This window comes from Ranitomeya variabilis, chromosome 4, assembly GCF_051348905.1.
Source record: "Ranitomeya variabilis isolate aRanVar5 chromosome 4, aRanVar5.hap1, whole genome shotgun sequence".
Lineage (NCBI taxonomy): Eukaryota > Metazoa > Chordata > Amphibia > Anura > Dendrobatidae > Ranitomeya > Ranitomeya variabilis.
In genome coordinates, this window is record NC_135235.1 from 330,488,082 (window position 1) to 330,499,227 (window position 11,146).

The window sequence follows — 11,146 nt, forward strand, 5'->3', positions numbered from 1 at the left end:
AGTTATACTGTGAGATACAGAAAGAAAGATCATCATAGGAAGGGATTTGAACACGGTTTTAAATGTATCAGAAGATAGGAGGCGAGAAAACACCACACCTCACCCAGAAAGGGCACATGACAAGGTATTAGCCCCCTTGCTTGAAACAACTAATCTGAAAGACGCATGGCATAGTGCATACCCTCTGGGTAGAGAATATACACACTTTTCTCATGTTCATAATGCCTGGTCTAGAATTGATTATTCTCTAATATCCCAAGAAATACTAAGCAAAGTTAATAATATTGCCATAAAAGATTTGGTCATTTCTGATCACGCACCAATACTGATATCCTTGACAGATGCCTTTCCCAAAGGGGACAGATATTATTTGGAGATTTCCAACTTTTTTTTTACCAGAGATGAAAACATTCATAAACAGTTGAAGGAGTGGTGGATGGGATATAACTTGGACAATAAAGAACATATAGAAAACCCTCATCTCTTCTGGGACGCAAACCAATATCACTGCACAAAATTTAGACATAAACATTTCTGACATGCAAAAACAAAACCCCAAAAAATTAGTGAACAATATAGCCACAATTCTTTTTGATGACACTCAGCAGCCTTCCATCCATAGATTCTGTCAGTTGCTTGATATGTTTACGATGAACATTGCGTGCAGCAGTCACCACAGCCTCCCAGACACTGTTCTGAGAGGTGTACTGTTTTCCCTTCCTGTAGATCTCACATTTTATGAGGGACCACAGGTTCTCTGTGGGGTTCAGATCAGATGAACAAGGGGGACATGTCATTATTTTTTTTTTTGTTTGAGACCTTTACTGGCCAGCTTCACTGTGGAGTAGTTGGAGGCATGTGATGGAGCATTGTCCTGCATGAAAATCATGTTTTTCTTGAACGATACCAACTTCTTCCTGTACCACTGCTTGAAGAAGTTGTCTTCCGGAAACTGGCAGTAAGTCTGGGAGTTGAGCTTCACTCTATCCTCAACCCGAAAAGGTCCCACAAGTTCATCTTTGATGATACCAGCCCATACCAGTACCCCACCTCCACCTTGCTGGTGTCTGAGTCGGAGTGGAGCTCTCTGCCCTTTACTGATCCAGCCTTTGGCCCATCCATCTGGCCCATCAAGAGTCACTCTCATTTCGTCAGTCCATAAAACCTTTGAAAAGTCATTCTTTAGATATTTCTTGGCCCAGTCTTGACGTTTTATCTTATGTTTCTTGTTCAAAGGTGATAATTTTTCAGCTTTCCTTACCTTGGCCATGTCCCTGAGTATCGCACTCCTTGTGCTTTTTGTTACTCCAGTAACATTGCAGCTCTGAAATATGGCAAAACTGGTGGCAAATGGCATCTTGGCAGCTTCACGCTTGATTTTCCTCAATTCATGGGCAGTTATTTTGCGCCTTTTTTGCCCAACACGCGTCTTGCGACCCTGTTGGCTATTTGCCACGAAACACTTGATTGTTTGGTGATCACACTTCAAAAGTTTGGCAATTTCAATACTGCTGCATCCTTCTGCAAGGCATCTCATAATTTTTGACTTTTCAGAGCCCGTCAAATCTCTCTTCTGACCCATTTTGCCAAAGGAAAGGAAGTTGCCTAATAATTAAGCACACCTTATATAGGGTTTTGATGTCATTAGACAACAACCCTCCTCATTACAGAGATGCACATCACCTGATTTACTTAATTGGTAGTTGGCTCTCAAGCATGAACAGCTTGGAGTAGGACAACATGTATAAAAAGTATCATGTGATAAAAAAACAACTTGCCTAATAATTCTGCACACAGTGTATACCTGCCAACAAGAAATACATCCTATATTAAAGTATTACACAAGCAAGGTAGAGACTCGACCAATCCAGGGTCGTACAGACCGATATCCCTAACAAACCAAGATGCGAAAATAATGTCCAAAATTCTGGCTGACCACCTAGCATTAATACTAACTAAGTTAAATGGCCCACACCAAGTTGGATAAACAGAGCGGCAGTCACAAACATCCGTACAGTTTTAGCAGTTCAAGATGGGATAAAATTGAGGAAAACGGCAGTAGGGAACCCAGCATTGTTTGCCTTAGATTCCGAAAAGGCAATTGATAATGTGAATTGGAAGTGGTTGGAGGAAGTTCTATACAAGTTTGGCATAACAGGGGTATTTAGAAATTATTTAACAGCCCTATATAATAACCCACAAGCCAGAATGTACACACCAAGATTTATGTCCCAACCATTCTCTTTGGAAAAAGGTGCTAGGCAGGGTTGCCCCCTTTCACCCCTGTTGTTTGACCTGGCCATTGAACCCCTGGCTCGACACCTTGTTACCTTAGATGTATTTAAAGTTATCCAAATAGGAAGTAAAGAGGTTAAATTAATGTGTTTTGCTGATGTCATGTTGCTTTTTCTCGCTGATCCAAGATAAGATTTAAATCAGGTGATTAACACATTGCAATATTTCTGATCTGTTTCAGGGTACAAGATAAACGTGGATAAGTTACTATTTTTGGGAGATTATAGTGCTGGATACAGTCTTAATGGCAAAATTAGGAGTACTAATACTTCCCTGACATACCTGGGTATTAAAATCGGAAAGGACCCAGGATCACTATACAAATTACATTTCCCACATCTGGTAGACAAAATAATAAGAGAATTAGAAAAATGGAGAGAACTCCAGTTATCACTATTTGGGAGGGTGCATTTATTAAAAATGATTAGCTTCTCTCACATTTTATATCCCATTCAAGTAATACCTATACTACTGAAACATTTTGATGTACAGAGGCTACAGTCAGCAGTTACACTTTTCTTGTGGCAAGGGAAAAGACCAAGAATTTCATACAAAACATTGACCTTGTCTAAAATAGAGGGGGGAATTTAATTACCTTTGATAAGAATTTATAATCTGGCTGCATTAACGAGACACATTAGAGATTGGATTCATGGAACCAGTAGTTTCTCAAACGCTATGTTGGAGAGGGAATTAGGGCCCCCAAATAACCTGCAGATGCTCTTACATTTGAGATTCGGGGAAATGCCGTCTCATGTCAAACATAGTGTCCTACTGAAAGATACCATAGGCGCGTGGAAAGCTCTAAGAAAACTATATAAACTGCCATTCCGATTATCAAAAATAGTCCCTCTATGGGAAGATCCTGGTTTTCTTCAGATTAAACAAAACAAACTTTTTGAACAATGGAAACAGAAAGGGATCATAAAAATAGGGAATCTACTGAGTATCAATGAGGGAAGGATACTTACTTGGCAAGAATTCTCAGAGAAGTATAACATGAGAGATCAGCAATATCTGCAATATTGTCAAACGATTGGTTACTATAGCTCAGTGGTAAAGGATTTTGGGAGAGCGGAAAGGAAGGGGGATTTTGACTCCTTGATAGGAAATGGCTCAGGGGTAGAATCTTTATCCACATTGCACCAAATAATTAGAACACAAACTCTTTCTTCGACGACGCCCGAGTTATTTATCCATTGAAATAAAACACTGAATGACTCTGAGATAGGGGGTAAAATTCTGGGAGGATGGGATTAAGTCAAGAAGGCAATGATCAGCGAACAATGGAGAGAAATGCAGTATAAATTCATGTACAATGCTATATATGCCTTTAATCTCTCATGCAAAAATGCCCCAGTACACTATTTAAGGAAATGCCCTAAATGCAGTTTACTTAAAGCAAAGCTATTCCACAGTATTTGGGAATGTCCATTTATCCAAGTGGTTTGTGAAGAGCCCCTTTTATATATAGACAAAATATGGAAAATTACAATCCCAATATCCCCCCAAGCATGTATATTCCATTACATTGCAACAGAACAGCGAGAAGGCAGTGACAGAATACTATCTATCCACATAATACATGTAGCTCTACTAGTGGTCAAAAATGCATACTTAGAAACTGGCTGAAGAAAGACACCCCTTCTATCCGATATAATCAGTACCCTAAAGACGTTATTAATATATGATAAACTTGAGACAGAAAGACACAAAGAAAAGTCAACAAATACATTCTTTAACAAATGGAGAACTTTCATTGAGTATAGCTATACAGAACTAGAAATTTCACATTTGATGAAGACATTTCATCACACCTCATTGTATAACATGGAAGAAATCAAAGGTACAGTTGGTATACTGAAAACATAATGCTCAGGCACAAGCATATATTTACCCTTGCACAGTCCCATATGGGACATTTTGAGTAAGCATGCATAAATATAGTATATATATATATATATATATATATTATTTTGATTTATTTATTTATTTTGCTTACTTTGCTGTTTGTTTACTCTCACCTCTTATGGTTATAATGAGTTAAACATTGGAAAGTTTAAAAGGTTAAACTTAATTGTTATGACAAAAAAGAAAATGATGGGAGGTTTTTGACATTTATGTATAATGATATGGATTGATGTACTGGTTGCATTAGTGCATGTCTCGAAAAACTTGTGAACGTAACTTGTTTTGTTGAATTTTGTCTCATCAAATAAAGATTGTTATAAAAAAAATATATATTCAGTTACTAATATCTTTAATCCAAAAAGCAATACGAAGCAAGTAAATATATTTCTAAAGGTGCTATTGATATGTAATGTCACGCTGTGATGGTCTTTGGTAAGGGAGAGGGGCCTCAAACTGTCACTGGAACTGGGACCCTAACTCTCTCTGTCCCGGGGATATGCATGAAGGTAGAGAGGCTCGGGTCTCCTACCTTGCTATGCTCCTGTTAAAAACTAATTTATCCACTTCCCCACCCCATGTGGCATGTGACAAAAAAGTGAGGTAACCGAGACACAAAGACAAACCAGGGATAACAAAAAACCTCTATCAAACAAAACCACAAATCAACAATAGGGCAGAGGGACAGGGAGGAATAAACTAAATGGCAATAGGGACCAGGAAATAAACACACACATACTACAGCAAACTACACATCACTACTACAACTCCACTCCAACCACTTGGCTTTAGCACTCAACACAGGAAGACAAATCTTTCACCTGCAGGGACTAACCCAGAGCCAGTATATATAGAGGGAGTAAATGATAAGCAGTTTCAGCTGAGAACAACCAGTATGGTCTCAGTCAGCATGGAAAGCATCTTTAACCCTCTCAGCACCGAAGGAAAGGAAATCCATTTAAAATAAGACACGAATCACACCATCTCTAAAGAAGACCTGTGATTCATTACCCGACGTGACCATCTAACTCCCAGTCTTCCAGGGGAACGTGACACTCCCTTCTATGATGGACCACTGGACCTTCGGGACTGAGTTTATCTGGATGGGCTGCAATGAAGGACCAAATTACTTTACTGGCATTAATCTCAGATGCAGGTACCCACATCCGCTTCTCAGGACTTTACCCCTTCCAGTTCAGCAAGTATTGTAAAGAGTGGCGAGCCACACGAGAATCCACAATTCTTGCCTCATGAAACTCCACATTACCATCAACAATAACACTGCACAACAAATTTCAGGGAAGTTCTTGTCCCCTGAAAATTTTTTACTATATCTTATAGATTTTGATATGCTGAACACTAATATGTGCTCCAAATGTCTGTATCTCGTAAGGTTTTTAAGAAACAACAGTTTATAGTCTACATTATGACGTCCGAGACACTACATACATGTGCATCGATGTCAGTAGCAAAAGCAATTGTTCAAAAGTGTTTTGCAGATAACTTTCGTTTATAATCTGTGTCAGATGCTTCTCGAATAAGATTCTAGCAATAGTCAGCCAGCATTGACGTACTCCACTTTCACTGGTACCTTTTCTCCATCAGCGCAATGTCTTGGTGAAATCTTTCACTGTGTTCATCGCTACTGGCACCAAAATTGGCTGTATAAAAGTCCAAGTGAGAATGTAGAAAATTTTTAGTGACATATTGCATGTCATCAAATGATATGCTGTGAGCATGTTGTCCACGAGTTGTTCAAAGTTCGGTGCCCTGCTGTTGCCAAGGAAGTTGAAGGTCACTTCTTTAACCCCTTTCTGTCATTGGACGTACTATTCCATCCATGTGGGGTGGGCCCTACTTCCCAAAGACGGAATAGTACGTCCAGCGCGATCGGCCGCGCTCACGGGGGGAGCGCGATCGGCCGCGCTCACGGGGGGAGCGCGATTGGCCGCGCTCACGGGGGGAGCGCGGCCTATCGCAGCTGACATCCGGCGCTATGTGCCAGGAGTGGTCACGGACCACCCCTGGCACATTAACCCCCGGCACACCGCGATCAAACATGATCGCGGTGTGCCGGCGGTATAGGGAAGCATCGCGCAGGGAGGGGGCTCCCTGCGGGCTTCCCTGAGACCCCCGGAGCAACGCGATGTGATCGCGTTGCTCCGAGGGTCTTCTACCTCCTTACTCGCTGCAGGTCCCGGATCCAAGATGGCCGCGGCATCCGGGTCCTGCAGGGAAGGAGGTGGCTTACCGAGTGCCTGCTCAGAGCAGGCGCTGGTAAGCCTGCAGTGCTCTAAGTCAGATCGGTGATCTGACAGAGTGCTGTGCAAACTGTCAGATCACCGATCTGTGATGTCCCCCCCTGGGACAAAGTAAAAAAGTTTTAAAAAAAATTTCCACAGGTGTAAAAAAAAAATAAAATAAAAATTCCTAAATAAAGAAAAAAATATATATATATTATTCCCATAAATACATTTCTTTATCTAAATAAAAAAAAACAAACAATAAAAGTACACATATTTAGTATCGCCGCGTCCGTAACGACCCAACCTATAAAACTGTCCCACTAGTTAACCCCTTCAGTAAATACCGTAAGAAAAAAAAAACGAGGCAAAAAACAACGCTTTATTATCATACCGCCAAATAAAAAGTGGAATAAAACGCGATCAAAAAGACGGATATAAATAACCATGGTACCGCTGAAAGCATCATTTTGTCCCGCAAAAAAAGAGCTGCCATACAGCATCATCAGCAAAAAAATAAAAAAGTTATAGTCCTCAGAATAAAGCGATGCCAAAATAATTATTTTTTCTATAAAATAGTTTTTATTGTATAAAAGCGCCAAAACTTAAAAAAATGATATAAATGAGATATCGCTGTAATCATACTGACCCGAAGAATAAAACTGCTTTATCAATTTTACCAAACGCGGAACGGTATAAACGCCTTCCCCAAAAGAAATTCATGAATAGCTGTTTTTTGGTCATTCTGCCTCAAAAAAATCGGAATAAAAAGCGATAAAAAAATGTCACGTGCCCGAAAATGTTACCAATAAAAACGTCAACTCGTCCCGCAAAAAAACAAGACCTCACATGACTCTGTGGTCTCAAATATGGAAAAATTATAGCTCTCAAAATGTGGTAACGCAAAAAATATTTTTTGCAATAAAAAGCGTCTTTCAGTGTGTGACGGCTGGCAATCATAAAAATCCGCTAAAAAACCCGCTATAAAAGTAAATTATACCCCCCTTCATCACCCCCTTACTTAGGGAAAAAATTAAAAAAACGTATTTATTTCCATTTTCCCGTTAGGGTTGGGGCTAGGGTTAGGATTAGGATTAGGGTTAGGGTTAGGGCTAGGGTTAGGGTTGGGGCTAGGGTTAAGGCTACAGTTAGGGTTGGGGCTAAAGTTAGGGTTAGGGTTTGGATTACATTTACGGTTGGGATTAGGGTTAGGGGTGTGTCTGGGTTAGAGGTGTGGTTAGGGTTAGGGGTGTGTTTGCATTAGGGTTTCAGTTATAATTGGGGGGTTTCCACTGTTTAGGCACATCAGGGGCTCTCCAAATGCGACATGGCGACCGATCTCAATTCCAGCCAATTCTGCGTTGAAAAAGTAAAACAGTGCTCCTTCCCTTCCGAGCTCTCCCGTGTGCCCACACAGGGGTTTACCCCAACATATGGGGTATCAGCGTACTCAGGACAAATTGGACAACAACTTTTGTGGTCCAAGTTCTCCTGTTACCCTTGGGAAAATACAAAACTGGGGGGCTAAAAAATAATTTTTGTGGGGAAAAAAAAAGATTTTTTATTTTCACGGCTCTGCGTTATAAACTGTAGTGAAACACTTGGGGGCTCAAAGTTCTCACAACACATCTATATAAGTTCCTTGGGGGGTCTAGTTTCCAATATGGGGTCACTTGTGGGGGGTTTCTACTGTTTAGGTACATTAGGGGCTCTGCAAACGCAATGTGACATATGCAAGCGTAATCAATAAGCCCCACAATGTCATGTAACTGAGGGTGAAATTCCCTCCCTAAACACCCCAAAGGTGTCCAATCAGAAGAACAACTCCAGCAATGCAGAACCAAAAAAAGAAGGAGTATAAATGTCCACAAAACCATATTTAAAACAATAATAACTTTTTTACACAAACTTAAATAACAAACAAATCCATAGTAATAATGAATATATATGCAGTACGCATTATATATTAGAGGTATCAAAGGAAATAACACGATAAGCCAGGTGAGGTGAGTCACTAAAATACATCCTCAGGAGAGACAGCAAATGACCATAAATGTGGCGGCACATGGACCTCAGTGCTCAAAATCAATATCAAACGGTCCCTATAGACCAGAAAGTAATGCCATAACGCCGCCAATAACACATCATTGATATGCAGACTTACCCATAACAAGTATGAAGGGAGCGACCCACACTTCACCCAGCGGCCCCGGACGCGCGTTTCGCGGTGTAGCTTTATCAACAGGGTTTAGAATTACCTCTATCCCGTGTGTTTATATCCGTATGGTACCGGAAGTGTGGTTAAAAAGTAGCGCATGCGCATTGGCGAGTCATGTCAGTCACCATTAGCAGCCGTCATAGTGGGGCGCACACAGGCGGAATACCTGAATGGTGACTGACATGACTCGCCAATGCGCATGCGCTACTTTTTAACCACACTTCCGGTACCATACGGATATAAACACACGGGATAGAGGTAATTCTAAACCCTGTTGATAAAGCTACACCGCGAAACGCGCGTCCGGGGCCGCTGGGTGAAGTGTGGGTCGCTCCCTTCATACTTGTTATGGGTAAGTCTGCATATCAATGATGTGTTATTGGCGGCGTTATGGCATTACTTTCTGGTCTATAGGGACCGTTTGATATTGATTTTGAGCACTGAGGTCCATGTGCCGCCACATTTATGGTCATTTGCTGTCTCTCCTGAGGATGTATTTTAGTGACTCACCTCACCTGGCTTACCGTGTTATTTCCTTTGATACCTCTAATATATAATGCGTACTGCATATATATTCATTATTACTATGGATTTGTTTGTTATTTAAGTTTGTGTAATAAAAGTTATTATTGTTTTAAATATGGTTTTGTGGACATTTATACTCCTTCTTTTTTTGGTAACGCAATATGACGCCTGCAGACCAATCCATCTAAGTCTGCATTCCAAATGATGCTCCTTCCCTTCCGAGCTCTGCCATGCGCTCAAACGGTGGTTCCCCCCCACATATCAGGTATCAGCGTACTCAGGACAAATTGGACAACAATATTTATGGTCCAATTTCTCCTGTTACCCTTGGAAAAATACAAAACTGGGGGCTATAAAATAATTTTTGTGGAAAAAAAAATGTTTTATTTGCACGGCTCTGCGTTATAAACTGTAGTGAAACACTTGGGGGATCAAAGCTCTCACAACACATCTAGATGAGTTCCTTAGGGGGTCTACTTTCCAAAATGGTGTCACTTGTGGGGGGTTTCTACTGTTTAGGTACATTAGGGGCTCTGCAAACGCAATGTGACGCCTGCAGACCATTCCATGTAAGTCTGCATTCCAAATGATGCTCCTTCCCTTCCGAGCTCTGCCATGCGCCCAAACGCTGGTTCCCCCCCACATATGGGGTATCAGCGCACTCAGGACAAATTGGTCAACAACTTTGGGGGTCCAATTTCTCCTGTTACCCTCGGAAAAATACAAAATTGGGGGCGAAAAATAATTTTTGTGAAAAAAAATGATTTTTTATTTTTACGGCTCTGCATTATAAACTTCTGTGAAGCCCTTGGTGGGTCAAAGTGCTCACCACACATCTAGATAAGTTCCTTAGGGGGTCTACTTTCCAAAATGGTGTCACTTGTGGGGGTTCAATGTTTAGGCACATCAGTGGCTCTCCAAACGCAACATGGCGTCCCATCTCAATTCCTGTTAATTTTGCATTGAAAAGTCAAACGGCGCTCCTTCCCTTCCGAGCTCTCCCATGCGCCCAAACAGTGGTTTACCCCCACATTTGGTGTATCAGCGTACTCAGGACAAATTGTACAACAACTTTTGGGGTCCAATTTCTTCTTACCCTTGGGAAAATAAAAAACTGGGGGCGAAAAATAATTTTTGTGAAAAAAAATGATTTTTTATTTTTACGGTTCTGCGTTATAAACTTCTGTGAAGCACTTGGTGGGTCAAAGTGCTCACCACACCTCTAGATAAGTTCCTTAGGGGGTCTACTTTCCAAAATGGTGTCACTTGTGGGGGGTTTCAATGTTTAGGCACATCAGTGGCTCTCCAAATGCAACATGGCGTCCCATCTCAATTCCTGTCAATTTTGCATTGAAAAGTCAAACGGCGCTCCTTCCCTTCCGAGCTCTCCCATGCGCCCAAACAGTGGTTTACCCCCACATATGGGGTATCGGCGTACTCAGGACAAATTGTACAACGACATTTGGGGTCCATTTTCTCCTGTTACCCTTGGTAAAATAAAACAAATTGGAGCTGAAGTAAATTTTTTGTGAAAAAAAGTTAAATGTTCATTTTTATTTAAAGATTCCAAAAATTCCTGTGAAACACCTGAAGGGTTTATAAATTTCTTGAATGTGGTTTTGAGCACCTTGAGGGGTGCAGTTTTTAGAATGGTGTCATACTGGGTATTTTCTATCATATAGACCCCTCAAAATGACTTCAAATGAGATGTGGTCCCTAAAAAAAATGGTGTTGTAAAAATGAGAAATTGCTGGTCAACTTTTAACCCTTATAACTCCCTAACAAAAAAAAATTTGGCTCCAAAATTGTGCTGATGTAAAGTAGACATGTGGGAAATGTTACTTATTAAGTATTTTGTGTGACATATCTCTGTGATTTAATTGCATAAAAATTCAAATTTGGAAAATTGCGAAATTTTCAAAATTTTCGCCAAATTTCAATTTTTTACACAAATAAA